The 16,121-nt window shown below is 36.3% G+C and overlaps 1 protein-coding gene across 2 annotated transcripts in view; it reads left to right on the forward strand.

The window, feature by feature from the left end:
* The first annotated feature begins 4,113 nt into the window (after nucleotides 1–4,113).
* The window catches only part of LOC112049965 (neuropeptide Y receptor type 2), a 68,508-nt gene continuing 56,500 nt past the window's right edge, over nucleotides 4,114–16,121 (forward strand). For both annotated transcript variants that reach the window (XM_052885896.1, XM_024088040.2), the window contains exon 1: nucleotides 4,114–4,363. The gene's annotated coding sequence lies outside the window, so the exon portion shown is untranslated. The remainder of the gene's footprint in view (nucleotides 4,364–16,121) is intronic.

A 16,121-nucleotide genomic window follows, 5' to 3' on the forward strand; every position in this document is an offset into this window, starting at 1 on the left:
TGCTACGAGTGCTCAATATTCCAGCACCTTGGGACAACAATTTATATCGGCTCGTGTCGAATATGTTCCTCGTCATTGGCACTTCAGCCTTGATTCGTAGTGCTATGTATTGACCTCTGAATGTCATGAAATTACTTAATTACACTCTCGATCAAGTCATCAATATTCTCTTTCAGTGCGCTTCCATTTCAGACCCCACTCGAGTATATTTGCAGACGTTCGGTTATTTTTCCCCACTTTCACCCCCCACAACTTTTAAACGGCTCATGGCCAACCAGGCGAGCCCAACACAACTGTTGGCATTGAAATGGTATTATAGTTAAAAACTATGGCATAGCTCTTCACCGTCTTCGTTTGACTAGAGACCACGTACCAGCAAGCGTATTGTAGATAGCACGCCTTCTAATCTTGTACACTGACCTAGATAAGTGGCTGGATGAAGAAGGCGGAAGATAGTGTGACGCGCTTTCAGAAAGGCCTACGTGACGCAGATGGCGAGCTTTCTTAAAAGGCCACATTACGTAACTAGCATAAACCAATCGCGTAGAATGCGCAGCAAATGGCCTAATGCGTAGGCCCAGCTGACTAATGATTGAAATAAATATTACAGAAAAAGATGTTTATTTTTTCATCTAATCAAATGGTGCCCATGTGTCTAAATTTATTGCATCGGTGAGAGTTAATTTTATCGCTGTTTATAGTAATTGTGTTAATCGTAGACACCACGGATATAAAAACAGCATAAGTGCTTTTGATATGTTTAGTGCTAGAAACCAAGCGACTGGGTGCCTATATTCAATTAAATTACTGAAGATTTAGATTTTATTGCTATTTAATAGGCAGTACAGCCGAGTGATTTAATAATTATTTACTCACCTGATAAATATAGAGTGTAACTTTCGCTTAGTTAAAGAAATTCTAAAAATGTTTTTAAAAAAGATGTATCATTTAGGTACTTATTTATCAGCAGCTGCTAATTTTAAGAACCTACTAAGCGGTCATTCAGTTTCCTTAAAGGGATTTGGAGCTTAAGCACACTACGCTGCTTCAATGCAGATTGGTGGGCTCAGGTGATAATATTAGACTCTGTAACGACCACTATCAGATGCTAATAAATAAATGATTAGAACCGACCGCTTAAACTACTCACCGATAGTGACCATAGAGTCATAGTGACCGACCGACACCGAAGACTTTCCGGAGTGATGCTGCTCTTGGAAAATGAAGATTTAATATTTCACTGTTCGATCCAGGAATCCATCTCAAGACCCCACGAAAGACTTAATGAAGCTACATAGACTAATAACTGGACCAACGATGATTTATTATTCATCACACTAATATTGTTGTGTGTGTGTGTTTGGCTGAAATTTGCAAAGGAAATAGATTTTACTTTGGATTAACTCATAGGTATTTCTCCTATTTTTCTGAAAAATCCATGGTTTCCGCGGGATGTGTGAAAAACTGAATTCCATGCAAACTAAAACGTGGGCGTCCGCTAGTTTTAAAATACATTATACCGTACCGTACGGGTCCCGTACATTCTGAACATCACAAAATCGAACTACTAAAATGAGCATAACATAGCATACCCAAAACGAGAAAAGTCCCAAAGAGACGAGCTCTAACTGCTACTATAATATATTAGAGTTTTATATAAAAACTTCAATTTGGTATAAGATCGTCAAATCGGTTGTTTTGTGAGAGAAATTGACGACTAGAATAGGTGCTCCCTACATTTTTACGTCCACCGTTACGACTCCAAGCGGCATATAAAATATTATCTGTATTGAAACATTTTGATGGTCATGTCAGAGCCACGGAAAGGTCACAGGTGCAAACATTTATTGTTAAGTTAAGTAAGGTATTATATCAAGGTCTGAGGAGTCCGAGTACTAAGTTAGGTCAGAGAATCAGTATTGCCATACAATGTCTTTAGATATCATCATCATCATCATCATCATATCCGCCGATGGACGTTTACTGCAGGACATAGGCCTTTTGTAGGGACTTCTAAACATCACGATACTGAGCCACCTGGTGGGGGGTCTACCTGCGCTTTCCAGTGCGGGGTCGCCATTCCAGCACTAGTCTTTATATATAAATAATTTTATATTTTTGTTTTTATTTTTATAATAATTAAGTTAAAATATTAATTGTTTTAGTTAGTGTAAATAATCCTTACATTACATTACCTTATCAGCCGATAGACATCCACTGCTGGACTTAGGCCTCTTTCATGGACCTCCAAGTACAACGGTCTCGGGCCGCCAGCATCCAGAGGCAACCCGCTTGATATCATCGGTTCACCTAGTGGGGGGTCGATCAACTCTGCGCTTTTCGGTGCAGGGTCGCTATTCCAGCACCTTGGGACCCCAAAGGACATCGGCTCTTCGACCTTATTCGCCTCCCCAATGCCACTTCAGCTTCGCGACTCGTTGAGCTATGTCAGTGACATTGGTTCGTCTGCGGATCTCGTCATTCCTGATTCAATCACGCAGAGAAATTCCAAGCATAGCTCGCTCCATCGCCCACTGAGTGACTTAAAGCCTTCTAATAAGGCCCATAGTCAGCGATCAAGTCTCGGATCCGTAGATCATTACTGGCAACACGCGTAGGTCATCACTGGCAACACGCACTGTTCGAAGATTTTCGTCTTCAAGCACTGAGAAATTTCGGACGAAAATATATCGTGGAGTTTCCTAACGCTGCCCAGCCGAGCTGTATTCGCCGTGTAAATAGAAGACCACTTTAGCACAATTTTGAATGCATTTATCAGCATGAACAAGTTTGAAAGGCTAAATTAGGATAGAGGGGGTATGGAGCTTAGACCGTGCTGCCCTAATTTAAGACCATCTGAGACAGATATTTACTTATAAGAAGGTCTCAGTCCTATTATTTTATGTACCTAATGTTTAAATGAGCTCTGTCAAGTTGAACTCTATAGCAATGGAATATACCATAAATAATTCATTAAAACACGTTTTGATAACAATAATATATGAAAATATTCAACGAATCCAAGCGTTGAAGCCACCTAGATTTTATAGAAAGGTATACGTTTCACACTGATTCGGAGAATCCGGGATATCTACAAGTTACATGACTTACATATGACAAATCATGAGATTCAAATCAAAGAATAATATTTCCTTAATTGGATCAGACTTGTACGGTTGAGGCAATTTGCAAGGCATCTTTTTTTCATTTCATTCATACCTTTCTCGATTTTTCATTGACATTGTTTCTTACTTCCGTTACGATGGTACGAAACTGGTATGATAAGAAACTAGTTTCTTATTGAAAAAAATAATCAAGTAATAACCTGGCCTTGAATAAAAATTCTACAGTTAGGTAGATATATCTACAAACAGCAGTGAGAGATTCATTTCAGTTACATACATATTGATAGGCAATGCACTTGAGATAAATAACGAAGATATATTATCATAAGATTTGCAGTCAACTAGGTAGGTTTATTATATAAAATACCTAAATAAAAATAGGCCTAGTGTGAGTCGGTCCACGCACTATTAGGGGTTCCGTAGTTGTATGTCAGAAATACCGATACATACATATGTCGTTTTTGCTCCGAACAATTTTATCTAACTATTTTTCAACGGGTTTTATACGAAATTTTCTTTCTCCAAGTACCTAATAAATCATCTTTAAGTTTTCAAATTTTCAAAGTTGTTGATAATTTTAAAAGATGATGTTTCCATAGAATCAATATATTTTTTTAATCTATCCAACCACACGCCAAACGATTAAAAACAATTCATCCCGACTTTACATGAAAGAGAGGTATCCTATATCGTGCATACATACACGTACGTATACGTATTTAAACTCGTCCTTATTTACAGTTTTCATGTACATACTAAGAATCTCTAGCCTAACCGCAACTTCCTTTCACCGTCAACTGACTACATCTGTTGGATCTGCAATTTTTAATAAAGTAATATTTACTGCAATGAAATCTCTAAGACTGACACAGAAATCCCGTAGATAATATTTGGATAAAAATGTATATTACGCTACAAAATACAATACATGCCATGCTTACTATTAATAAAAACATGTATTAAATTAATCCATGGTATCAGTACGGACGGCACGCCAGTCCATTTCGAACCATCGTTGTGGCTGCACGACGCACGAACCTTTGCCTCGACGCGCGAAAATTTAAGAAAAAACTTGACGCTGCGAAAAGTTTTAAAAAAGGAACGTTATTACAGTTCTGTTGCTATTTGTTATTATAACTCTATGAACTTAATATTTTAGTTTCGACATTACATTTTGGTTTATAAACATAAAAGTTTCGTGTTGTTTTATTGAAAAGTTTAATTGCTGAATTTGAATGGTAAGTTAATTGATGTTATTATTTTATTGTCAAAACTATGAATGATATTGTAATTAAACCGTACGCTTAGTGATTTATAAAGGTTTGAAAGCAATTTTTAGAAAACAATATTTTTTTTCTAAATATTAAAAAAACACAATATTATGTTTAACAGGAAAATGAACCTGTATTTAAATGTATACTAAAACTTTACCTGCAAAATTAATTTTCATTTAAATGACGAAATATCCACCTGAAATAAAATTGTAGATCAAATGGGTACAGAACTATTATGAAAAGTGAAATGCATGGAATATTTAAAAAAAAAGAGGATGGAAGCGGCTGGATTTATTTTTATTAATATTTTTTGAGGGTTTATAAATCCCATCATTCATCATTAATTGCCTATTAAAGCTTACGTTTAAGTCAAACATCTAATGTCAAAGTGACGTCTACCACGCAAGCTACAATATTAAAAAGATAAGAAAGAGATTGTATAAGAACTTTTGGTTGTGCGTCAAGTATAATACTTTATATAAATTTACAAAAAATTTACAATATTTTACAAAATTTCATGAGTATTCTATGGGACGGAAGTACCCTATGTGATGTAAAAATATGACACAAATAGTCGTATCTGCGTTGATTTAGTTTTAGTTTTTTTTTCATTCATTCATTCTCCGAGAAAATGTAGACATGAATATTTGGCATTGATTTCAACGTCATACCTTCAGACGACAGATGGACAATTTGACTGCAAATAAATAAATATACTTACACAATATACACATCACTATACTTAGTCACAAAGTAAGCGTATTTATATACTACATATAAATACTTATATTATTTATAAATACACACACACACACACACACACTGGAAAATATCCATGTTCTTCACACAAAAATATTTCCAGTTGTGGGAATCAAACCCACGGCTGTGAATGCAGAATTCAGGGTTAAACACCCACCCACCCACTGTACCACGCGGCTGTCTATTTACAAATTACAAAGTAATTCTACATAATTATCAGCCAATAAACGTCCACTACAGGACATAGGCCTCTTGTAGGGAATCCCTGGGGCACGCGTGATGTCGTCAGTCCACCTGATGGGGGGTCGATCAACTTTCTGCTGTTCTTCTGGTGGTGGTTCAACTGCGCTTTCTAGTGCGGGGTCGCCATTCCAGCATCCTTAGACCCCAACGTCCTTCGGCTCTTCGAACTATGTGCCCCGCTCATTGCCACTTCAGCTTCGCAACACGTTGTCTATGTCGGTGACCTTGAATTCTAAATGAGTTCCTGTATTTCTTTTGAAGTACGTAAAAAAATATATTAAGAGCGCGCAGCGCGTCGGTACGATATGGATAAAATTCGAAGCGCAAACGACACGCCGAACTATGACTTTCACGTGAGTGAAAAGCACGAAGCGATTGACGCGCGACGCAAATTTTATGACGTGAGCGCCAAAACCATTTTTACCTAATTGCAAGTAAATTAAACATCATAACGAAAACAACAACCTAATTTTCTATACAAAACAAAAAAATAAGAAAATAAGTTTGCTTTTCCTTAGATTGAAAGCAAAATGTGAGCAAAACATGTATTTTTCAAAAAAATAAACTATCGAGAAAAGTTTTACAAATTGTGTATTTTGTATAGTCATAACGAAGCTAACACTTTGAAATATCATTTACCCAAATATCAGGCTCCTAACTTTTTCAGAATCTGAGATCCAGAACCATTTGTAACTACCAAATTACATATTGCACACTCTTAAGACTAGCTAGATCTTATAATCGGCATTGTAATACTCTCAACCACTGTAGTATCGTATCACCGGTTTGACATTTGTTACTTATCGCTTATGTGAGATTACGTTCTCACTGTTATCTGTTTATTTGATCGATACAAAATTTTGGAGATATGCAAGCATTATTGCCAATAAAATGACTTTTCATATCTCTGACGAGTTTTGCACGCGGTATGTTTCCCAGCAAAATGAAGTCCCAAAACTCAGTAGGGTTGGATCTCAATACTTATAATGAGTAGGTATATAAAATATTTGATAAGGTAAAAGCAAAAACTCCAAGGAGTACAAAAATCTTTTGTAGATTTGGGTGTACTCTTCTATAACAAGATCCCCAAGACTGTGATGGACCTGCTAATGCATACCTCGAAGCAATGTGTTAAAAACATTTACTTAGTAGAGGTTACTACACCATTGATGAGTTAATTAATGATAACGGTGCTTGGAGACCATTGGATCAGCTTCCACCTTCGCACAAGAAGTAAAACTATATTAAATTGTAATGTTGTTATCAATTGTAAATTATAAATCTGTATGATTTTTTTTTTAAAAGAGCAACTATTGAGTTTCTTGCCGGTTCTTCATTCATTTCATAGTTATGTCGACAAATTTGTTTTTTTTTGCAAATCTACTCTTTTCTGATTCGATCACGCAGAGATCGACCAAGTATACCTCGTCGCCAGCTATCGTGATTCTATGACACTCACTGACAAGGCTTTCTAGTGGTAAAAGAATTTTCGATTTTAAGAATTCTTCATTCAATTTCAGTAGTTCCAGAGATTACCTCCTACAATACCATAAACTCTACCTCTTTATAGTATTAGTATCGTATAAATTGTCACCTTACATCAGAACGACCTTGAAAAGATCTCATTGACTCCTCCAAGATAATTCCAGATATTCGAAGGCTATGATTACATAACAGTAGATTGATTACCTGTCTATCCCACAATTATTATGTTTGCAATGGAATCCCAGACTGTCTTATATTCGCAAACAACTCTTAGCCTTCAAGAGCAAATATTGAATCTCTTTGTCTCAGCAGGGACTTGAGACTACACTGGCCTTAATATGAGAACCGAATGTTTGCGCATTAATTACTTTAGAAGCTGTTTACATATTATATAAAGCCTATATGTAATTGACTAAGACGATAGATGGACAGTTTGTATTAATGTTTATCTGTCTTATCTGTTTGATTTTCATGCAATAACTATGGGCCTTATTAGAAGGCTTAAAGGCGATGGAGCGAGCTATGCTTGGAGTTCTCTGCGTGATCCAATTAGAAATGAGAAGATCCGCAGACGAAACAAAGTCACTGATATAGCTCAACGAGTCGCTGTTGAAGTGGCAATGGGCAGGCAGGTGGATGTTGGGGTCCCGAGGTGCTGAAATGGTGAACCCGCACCGGAAGCGTAGTGTTGGTCGACCCTTCACTAGGTGGACCGAGGACATGAAGCGGGTTGCAGGGAGCCGATGCTGGCGCTATGAGAGCGTTATGTTCGGAAGTCCATGCAAAAGGTCTATATCTAGCAGTGGCTGAATAATTGTTCAAAAATTTGCAATATAATTTATTAAAGATATCATCTTTTCTTCCTTTCTTCTATTATTTCTTTTCTATCACTGGAGTTCAGACAAAATATAAAAGAACAGATACTTATATAATTTTATTTTCTGCGAATGCAATAACCTAACCAATAGCTGTAGTTGTTGCAACGATATCTCGTAGATAGATCAGGTATAAAAATGTTACACTTTTATCGAAGGAACATAAAATAAATCGATTCAGTTCAGAGAAAATACTCCAGAGCATTTTATATCGCAAATTGCGATGTCCTGTAGCGAAACAGCGTTATGTGGACAGGTTGAAAATTGTCACTTTAAGTTGAAAATTAAACTTAGTGTAAAAGTTGAGACACTTTCCAACTCTTGTTTAGTTTAGAAAAGTATCGTCTTAGAAAAGTTTTATCGAACCTTCTTGACATACCTACCTGTTTCTTAAGTCGATACATATAAATCTATGGACGCACTGTTATAATTCTTCGTTTACGAGTAACTTTGTATGTCGTCAAATTTGAATTTAAATTAATTTAGAAATTACAGTAACATTATTTAAAAAACGCAATAAAATATACTAACAATTGCTAAAAGAAAAAAAACGTTTTAATTACATCTCGTTTATCTTTGTTGTATTTACATTGTTGTTGTAATGATGCCTAGCCGCATTTGAGCTACGTGGTAGTACTCCAGTTTCATAGGCCTCTCCTATAAGGAGAGAGGCCTGGCCCAATAGTGGGCCGTCAAAATAGGCTGATAATGATGGAAAGTAATGATCACACAAACTTCTTTAATGGCGTTAAAACGACACAATTGAGATTAAAATTTTGTAACAAGATAACGTTTTGATTATCAAGTTTAATAGTTATAGACAGTGGTGTAACTATAAACTGGCAGGGCTGACATAATGCCACGGACCCACGGCTCAAAGGGGCCCCAGTTCACTAGACCATGAGTTTCTTAGTAACTTCCCAACTAACATTCAAATGAAAATTTAGTCAACGTGGCGGTTTTTGTCGGGCCCTATCCAATAAATATGCCACGGGCCTCATATAGTGTAGTTACGCCACTGGTTATTGATATATAAAAACCGAACAAATGCGAGTCTGTCTCGCCCACCGACGGTTCCGTACGTTGTGTTATTTTTTTAAGTTCAGGAAGCGAATTGCGCAGATTAGTGTCGAGCATTTCCCGAAATTCAACTTTAAATGGACTGTTTTTTATGATTTAATTACAAATGTATAGTTTGATACTTTTTCTAGTATTTGTGGTCTATAACGTTGTTACTTGCCAACATTCATAATAATTATAGGTCAAGGGAAAGAAGAAGAAACACCATTAGAGTGTCGAAATATGCGTTCCCGAAATAAAGGTTCTGGACAGACAGACAAACAGGCAGACAGACGGACAACAAAGTGATGATATAATATATATCCGTTTTTTACTTTGAAGATACGGAACCCTAAAAAATACATGATTTTACAAAAGAAAATAACGCCGATTGAAACTCGGTGTCCTAGATTAAAACTGTAACACAACTTGTTACAATCCCAATGTCTCGCTTCTTTCACTACAAGTAGAAAATGAAACTTTGTTCACGAGTTTAATAAAGAGCTTGTAACTTTTGATTTTATTTACTTGCAAAGTTTTTAATCCGTAATCTATACTAATATTATAAAGAGGTAAAGTTTGTAAGTTTGTAAGTTTGTAAGTTTGTAACAATTTTTTGAAATGGGGTAATCTTCGGAACTACTGGACCGATTTTAAAAATTCTTTCACCAGTAGAATGCTACGTTATCGGGGAGTGCTATAGGCTATATTTTATATTTCTATCATATATAACTACTGAGATATCGCGGGTTTTCTCTTACAGGTCAGACCGAAAAACTTACTTTTTCGCATGCGCTGCCTCAACCATTGCGTATAACTGAAATAAATGTATGGAGGCTTTTTGAACCTTTAAAAGTTCTACAAAAAAGTCCGCGACACCATATATCTATCTTTTATATTTTAGTACCTTTAGTACTTTAATAAATTATTTAAATTTTAAACTAAGGTTTACGTCATTATTTACACAACTAAACTTAAATCCTTATCAAAATAAATTATTTAATAATCACAAGGATATTATAGAGATAAGATTTGCCCTTTACAGTATGTTAATTAGTTATATAGTTTCGGAGATAATACAAAATTTCTGAAAGTCGCAGAAATGCCGCTATATGACGCCCCGCGGTTTCAATTACGTGGTTCCCGTTCCCGTATGAATATGAGGACCAAACATAGCCTATGACACTCGCAAATAATGTAGCTTTCTATTGGTAAAAGAATTTTCCAAATCGGTCCAGTAGATCCAGAGATTACCCCCGACAACCATACAAACTTTACCTCTTTATAGTATTAGCATAGAAGTCGCTTGGGAAATTATAGTCTTTTGGTCATTGCACCACGCACAAAAGGCTGGACCAATTTTGCTGAGGGTAGGGATAGGATAGAGGTAGGGAAGGGGTAGGATAGAGGTAGGGTAGGGGTAATTTAGGGAAAGTGTAGGGTAGGGTAGGGTAGGGTACGGATAAGGTAGGGGTAGTGTAGGGTAGGGGCAAGGTAGAGGTAGGGGAAGGATATGGAAAGTCTAGGGTAGGGGAGGAGTAGGATAGGGGTAGGGTAGGGTAGGGGTAGGGTACGGGTAGGGTAGGGTTAGGGTAGGGATAAGGTAGGGGTAGGGAAGGGTTAGGGTTAGCGGTAGGGTAGGAGTAAGGTAGGGGTAGGGTAGGGGTAGATTAGGGGTAGGGTAGGATAGGGTATGGATAGGTTACGGGTAGGGTTAGGGTAGGGTAAGGTGGGGGGAGGGAAGGGTTAGCGTTAGCGGTAGGGTAGGAGTAAGGTAGGGGTAGGGTAGGGTAGGGTAGGGTTGGGTAGGTTTACGAGTAGGGTAAGGTAGAGGTAGAGAAGTTTACATCAATTTTTACGCGGACGAAGTCGCGGGCGTCCGCTAGTTAGGTATACGTTATTAAGCTTGCAAAAATATAAATAGAAGGATGTGAAATAAGGGTTGGAAGTTGACCTCGATTTTTACGCGGACGAAGTCGCGGACGTCCGCTAGTAAGTTGTAAAGGTCAGGACATTTGGTAAGCGGAAAATTATATTTTTTGTGAGTGGAAACGATAATAATAATAATTTTTTAGCTGAAATGTGGGTTAATAATTATAGTAAAAGAGCCGTGATAGCCCAGTGGGAGGGTTCCTGAGGGTGTGGGTTCGAGTTTGATCTGGGGCACCTTCAACTTTTCAGTTGTGTGCATTTTAAGAAATTAAATCACGTGTCTCAAACGGTGAAGGAAAATATCGTGGGGGAACCTGCATACCAGAGAAATTTCTTAATTCTCTTCGTGTGTGAAGTATGCCAATCCGCATTGGTGGACTATTGACCTAACCACTCTCATTCTGAGAGGAGACACGAGCTCAGTGAGCCGCATATGGGTTGATAATGATGATGAATGATTATATTGTAACAAACACTACAAGGATCTAAATTATCAAAGATACATTTTATTTTACTTAAAATATAATATGACCCTTTTTCAGAATTCACATAAAAATCTTTTTGTTGACCTTTACAGATTGAAATCATTATGAAAATGATATTTCAAAAACAATATCTTGCGGTGCTGATATTATTTTCACACAATCAAACCGCCCTATTATTTACAAAAATATAATTGATTTTGTCAACTTATTTCTCTTTTAGATATTTTTGTCAAATGAAAAATAAGAGTAATGGGAAATTCTGGGAAATAAAATATCCCACGATTATGAGACAAACCCTCCCATACTATGCACGTATCTTGCCTGTTCCAATCACGAGGTACTGGGGTCGAGTCCTGGGTAGGGTAGTATGTAATATACAGAGTTTTTTTTTCAATTCAAACTAATAGCATAACCTAATCAGATGTTAGACCAAGTCCAAATTCATACAATTTACAACAAACAAATCCGTCTCTAAAGTTACAATCATCACTTTTTCGACGTATTATCGTAGTAGGTTAATAATGAAAACACAATAAAAATACGTCAATATCGAAAACAAACAAAGAGCAACTTCGGCGTCTCTTCCATTATTACTATTTGTTGGTATAGGAAACTTAGCACAGTGTCACCCTGAGTTACAGAGCAACACGCCTAAAAGTAGACATACTTAGCTTTTAGTTTCGCCTGATAAATAAACTATTATACGACAAATAAGCCTGTTTTCATCACTTTCTCATACAGTTATAAGAAGTGAAGTGGAAAAACATCCCACACTATTCACGAGGTGGTAAGACGCGCTGTCTTACCACCTCGTGAATAGAATATTAAAATTATTTATCTCGAAGATGCTGCAATTTATAATATTTTTTTTATTAACATTTTATTTGTACAACGTAAGAAGAAAAGACAAATAATGAGACATAAAAAGTATAGTACAGAATACTTAAGGCTGCATTATCGCTAAGAATTTTTTCCAAAGGCAACCTGAGGCTTAGTAAATGCGTGAACTTGAGAATGCAAGTGGTGTAAATAAAATAAAATGCATCCATTCAAATAATTGTTATGTTAAATATGTTTTATTTTGGCGGTAGAAATAGGTAAGTTCTTTCTAGGATGAACCTATGAAGAACCTAGGAACGCTACTACTTATCTTTTACAGCCTATAATTTGCCAGATTAAAACCAGTAAAAAGATAACGCTCTCAAATTCCATCGTATGAGTTATGCTTCTTTAGAAAAGATCCCTATACCCGATATCTATATAACAAAGCCTGTGTATAAATCCATAGTAAAATATTTTTATACGATGCATAACGTATAAAAATATTCATAAATAGCATGAACAGTATTTCTAGTTAACATACTATTTTGTCAGTATTAAGACAAACTTTAAATGTATGTAATGTTTTCTATGACCCAGTGGTCCGATACTTTCGCAGTTATGGAGTAGTAGTCGTCCCGTTAGAATCAGGTCGCGTTGCGCTTTCTAAACAAACAAACTTATCTAACATCCTACGCCTTTTTCTATTCAGTGTCATTGTTTTCATAAAATATTGCGGTGTAGATGTGATTTATATAACGTTTCTTCTTTCCATCAGATTATCCGTCAGATTTGGAGGATTTTTTTTATCTGACTTCTTATTTGGCTTGATCATCAGAAATATAGGTAGATGAAATTGCAGGGACCTGCTAACTTATAACTTTAAAGTTTGCAAAGGCCGCCTTATTACTGAAGCATCTCCAGACAAACTTTGGATAAAGAATTTTCTTGACTGCGTTCTTACCTGATGTTATGTGATGGTGCAATCTAAGATAGAAGCAGGCTTACTTGAAAGTTTATTCTACCCATACCTCTTGACTGAGCGGGGGCATAACTGGAAATCGAAGCCGGGACTTCTCTGTTTAGAACCACAACACTAATGTCTCCTGTGTCATAGCAAATAAAAAATAATACATACAACAATAAACACTAATAGTAGGTATTTTAAAAGAGAATGGTTATGTATTAGATATGTTTTGGCGGATGACATAAGTAATTCAATACAAGTTTATTAATTAATGCCGAATATAGATTTATTATGCCAAAGATCCGTGACATTTATTAGTGGAATTCCGGTATGTTGAAATTTTAACTATTTGGGCTACATCCCGAAATTCCAATTAAATTTATCCTAAATATGAAAGGAATGTTCCTCAATAAAGTTAAAGTACATGGTTTAATGTTGAGAATTGTACGAGTTCTAAAATTATTTACAAAAGTTCTTGACATCATTTTGATATTTTCCGCGTACACCTTTACTAATACTTTACAAAAAGGTGAACTTATCTAGATAGAAATAGAAAATATAGATTATAGTCTGAAATGGTACAAAAGCTATGTACGATTTATCGCTATACTAGCTGACGTCGCGCGGTTTCACCCGCGTGGTTCCCGTTCCCGTAGGAATATGGGGATAATATATAGCCTATAACCTTCCTCGATAAATGGGCTATCTAACACTAAAAGAATTTTTCAAATCGGACCTGTAGTTCCTGAGATTATCGCGTTCAATCAAACAAACAAACAAACAAACAAACAAACTCTTCAGCTTTATAATATTAGTATAGATTCTCACTGAAACAACTTGTGAGGAACCGCAGGACACAGTTTGTACCTAGATAAAAGCCAAATCAAAAACTTAAGAATATAAAAATTTAAAAATATAAAATTTAAAAAATAAAAAGGACCGTGATAGCCCAGTGGATATGACCTCTGCCTCCAATTCCGGAGGGTGTGGAATGTGGATTCGAATCCGGTCCAGGACATGCACCTCCAACTTTTCAGTTGTGTGCATTTTATGAAATTAAATTTACACAGACACGCAGAAACATAGATAGACAGACACACATAGACACAGATCTTCAAATACACAAACACAGATACACACGTTATACTTATAATTATCACTTTTGCGTCACGGATTAAAATATCTGCCCTACATGTTTTCTGCATATTTATTTAAGCCCTTGAGACTAACAACTCGTTAACAGCTAATGCATTTGATCATAATATTTGCTATGTAGGTAGTATTGTGTATGTCTGTATGATCAAATTGCATACGCCATTAGCAATATTAAACTCGACATCCCTTGTATAACTTAACTTATGATTACATTATTTGTCGCTTTCATGCCACAGTGGATGTCCATTTAAAAAATTCGAATAAATAAATAATTTTCTTTTTTCATCGGTATCTTTTGAATATTTAAACGTTTATGTAAAGCAATATTTTGGATATTTTTTATTAAATTTTATCATCAACATTATCAACCCATATTCGGCGATATATCAGAACAAGAGGGGTTTCGCGAATAGTCCACCTCGCTGGCCCAATGCGGATTGGCAGACTTCACACACGCAGAGAATTAAGAAAATTCTTTGGTATGCAGGTTTTCTCACGATGTTTTTCCTTCACCGTTTGAGACCCGTGGTATTTAATTTCTTAAAATTCACATAACTAAAAAGTTGAAGGTGCAAGCTCTGGAACGGTTTTGAACCTACACTCTCCGAATCGAAGGCAAAAGTCTTACTACTGAACCTTAATAGTTGAAATGAAAACCTTAATAGCTCCACGGAGTCAGTCCTAACATATAAAATATAACTCCTAACACATCCTAAACCATTTATTAAACGGAAAGAAAACATTTTTAAAAATTCGCTTTTAAACACTTTATATTTTACAAACGGATCCCAAAATCGAAATATATTGAAATAAGACCCCTGATATCTTTTAAAATCCTATCCAATGATACCCCGCACTATGAAATTCGCTTCGAAAATTGGATTCGATGGATGCAGGTGGCTCATAATCGTGATGTTTGGAAGTCCTTACAAAAGGCCTATGTCCTGCAGTGGATGTCCATTGGCTGATATGATGATGATGATGACTATGAAATAACTAAGTAAAAAAAATCATCCCCACATTACATGTAGGAGAGGTACGCTTAAAAATATATATTTTCAAGATTTTACTTTACGACTTTGTTTACCTACATTTTTAATGTACATATTTATGCCAATTTACAGTTTTCTGGTAGTAATAGTATCTGCGCTAAACCGCGGACGGACGGACAGACGGACACGACAAAAGTATAAGGGTTCCTAGTAGACAATGGAACCCTAAAAAACACCACTATAGTATAAAGTATGAAGAATTCAATTTATTAAATCAACGCCGAAATAGCCCCATATAGGCCTTTGATGGACACACATAGGAGTATTACGTGACGTTTAATTGGCACTGCGAATCTGTGAATAGACCATCTGTCATGGAAATTTGATGCGATAAATGAAATGTTTCGGAAATGGAGTCCGCCTATCCGAAGCTTAAATTTGCCAGACACACTGAACACCTGCTGTTTATCGAATTAATGTTATCTAGGCGGAATATCTAGGAGAAAGACATTAGCACTTCTTTCGATGTGAAATATCTATAGCCGCACGTAAAACCGATTTCTGGCGTGGCGACGCATTCTATAAGATGGTATATATACAGTTTAAATGCACTAGTGTGTACGGCGTGGCGACGCGTCGCCATGCGATTCGACTGTGCAATCCCACTCGATCCGGCGTTAACCCATCTCTCTCGCTACACTGAGCTCGGATACCTATAGTGTATACCTACTCCGTATCATTATGAAATATTTAGTTCCTATCACAATGTGTGTTCTTTTTTTCTGCATATTACTTTTACAAAATAATGTCAATGTTTCACATCTGCCAGGCGTCCCTTGACGGCTCACATTTTTATTTAATTGTAGATCTAAACGCTAAATAAATAAACGACTGGTGACAGAAGAGCTGGCTTATTTTTCAAAGAATCAGCCTGGTTGTCCAACGCGGAAA

Source organism: Bicyclus anynana, chromosome 15 (assembly GCF_947172395.1).
Source record: "Bicyclus anynana chromosome 15, ilBicAnyn1.1, whole genome shotgun sequence".
Classification (NCBI taxonomy): Eukaryota; Metazoa; Arthropoda; class Insecta; order Lepidoptera; family Nymphalidae; genus Bicyclus; species Bicyclus anynana.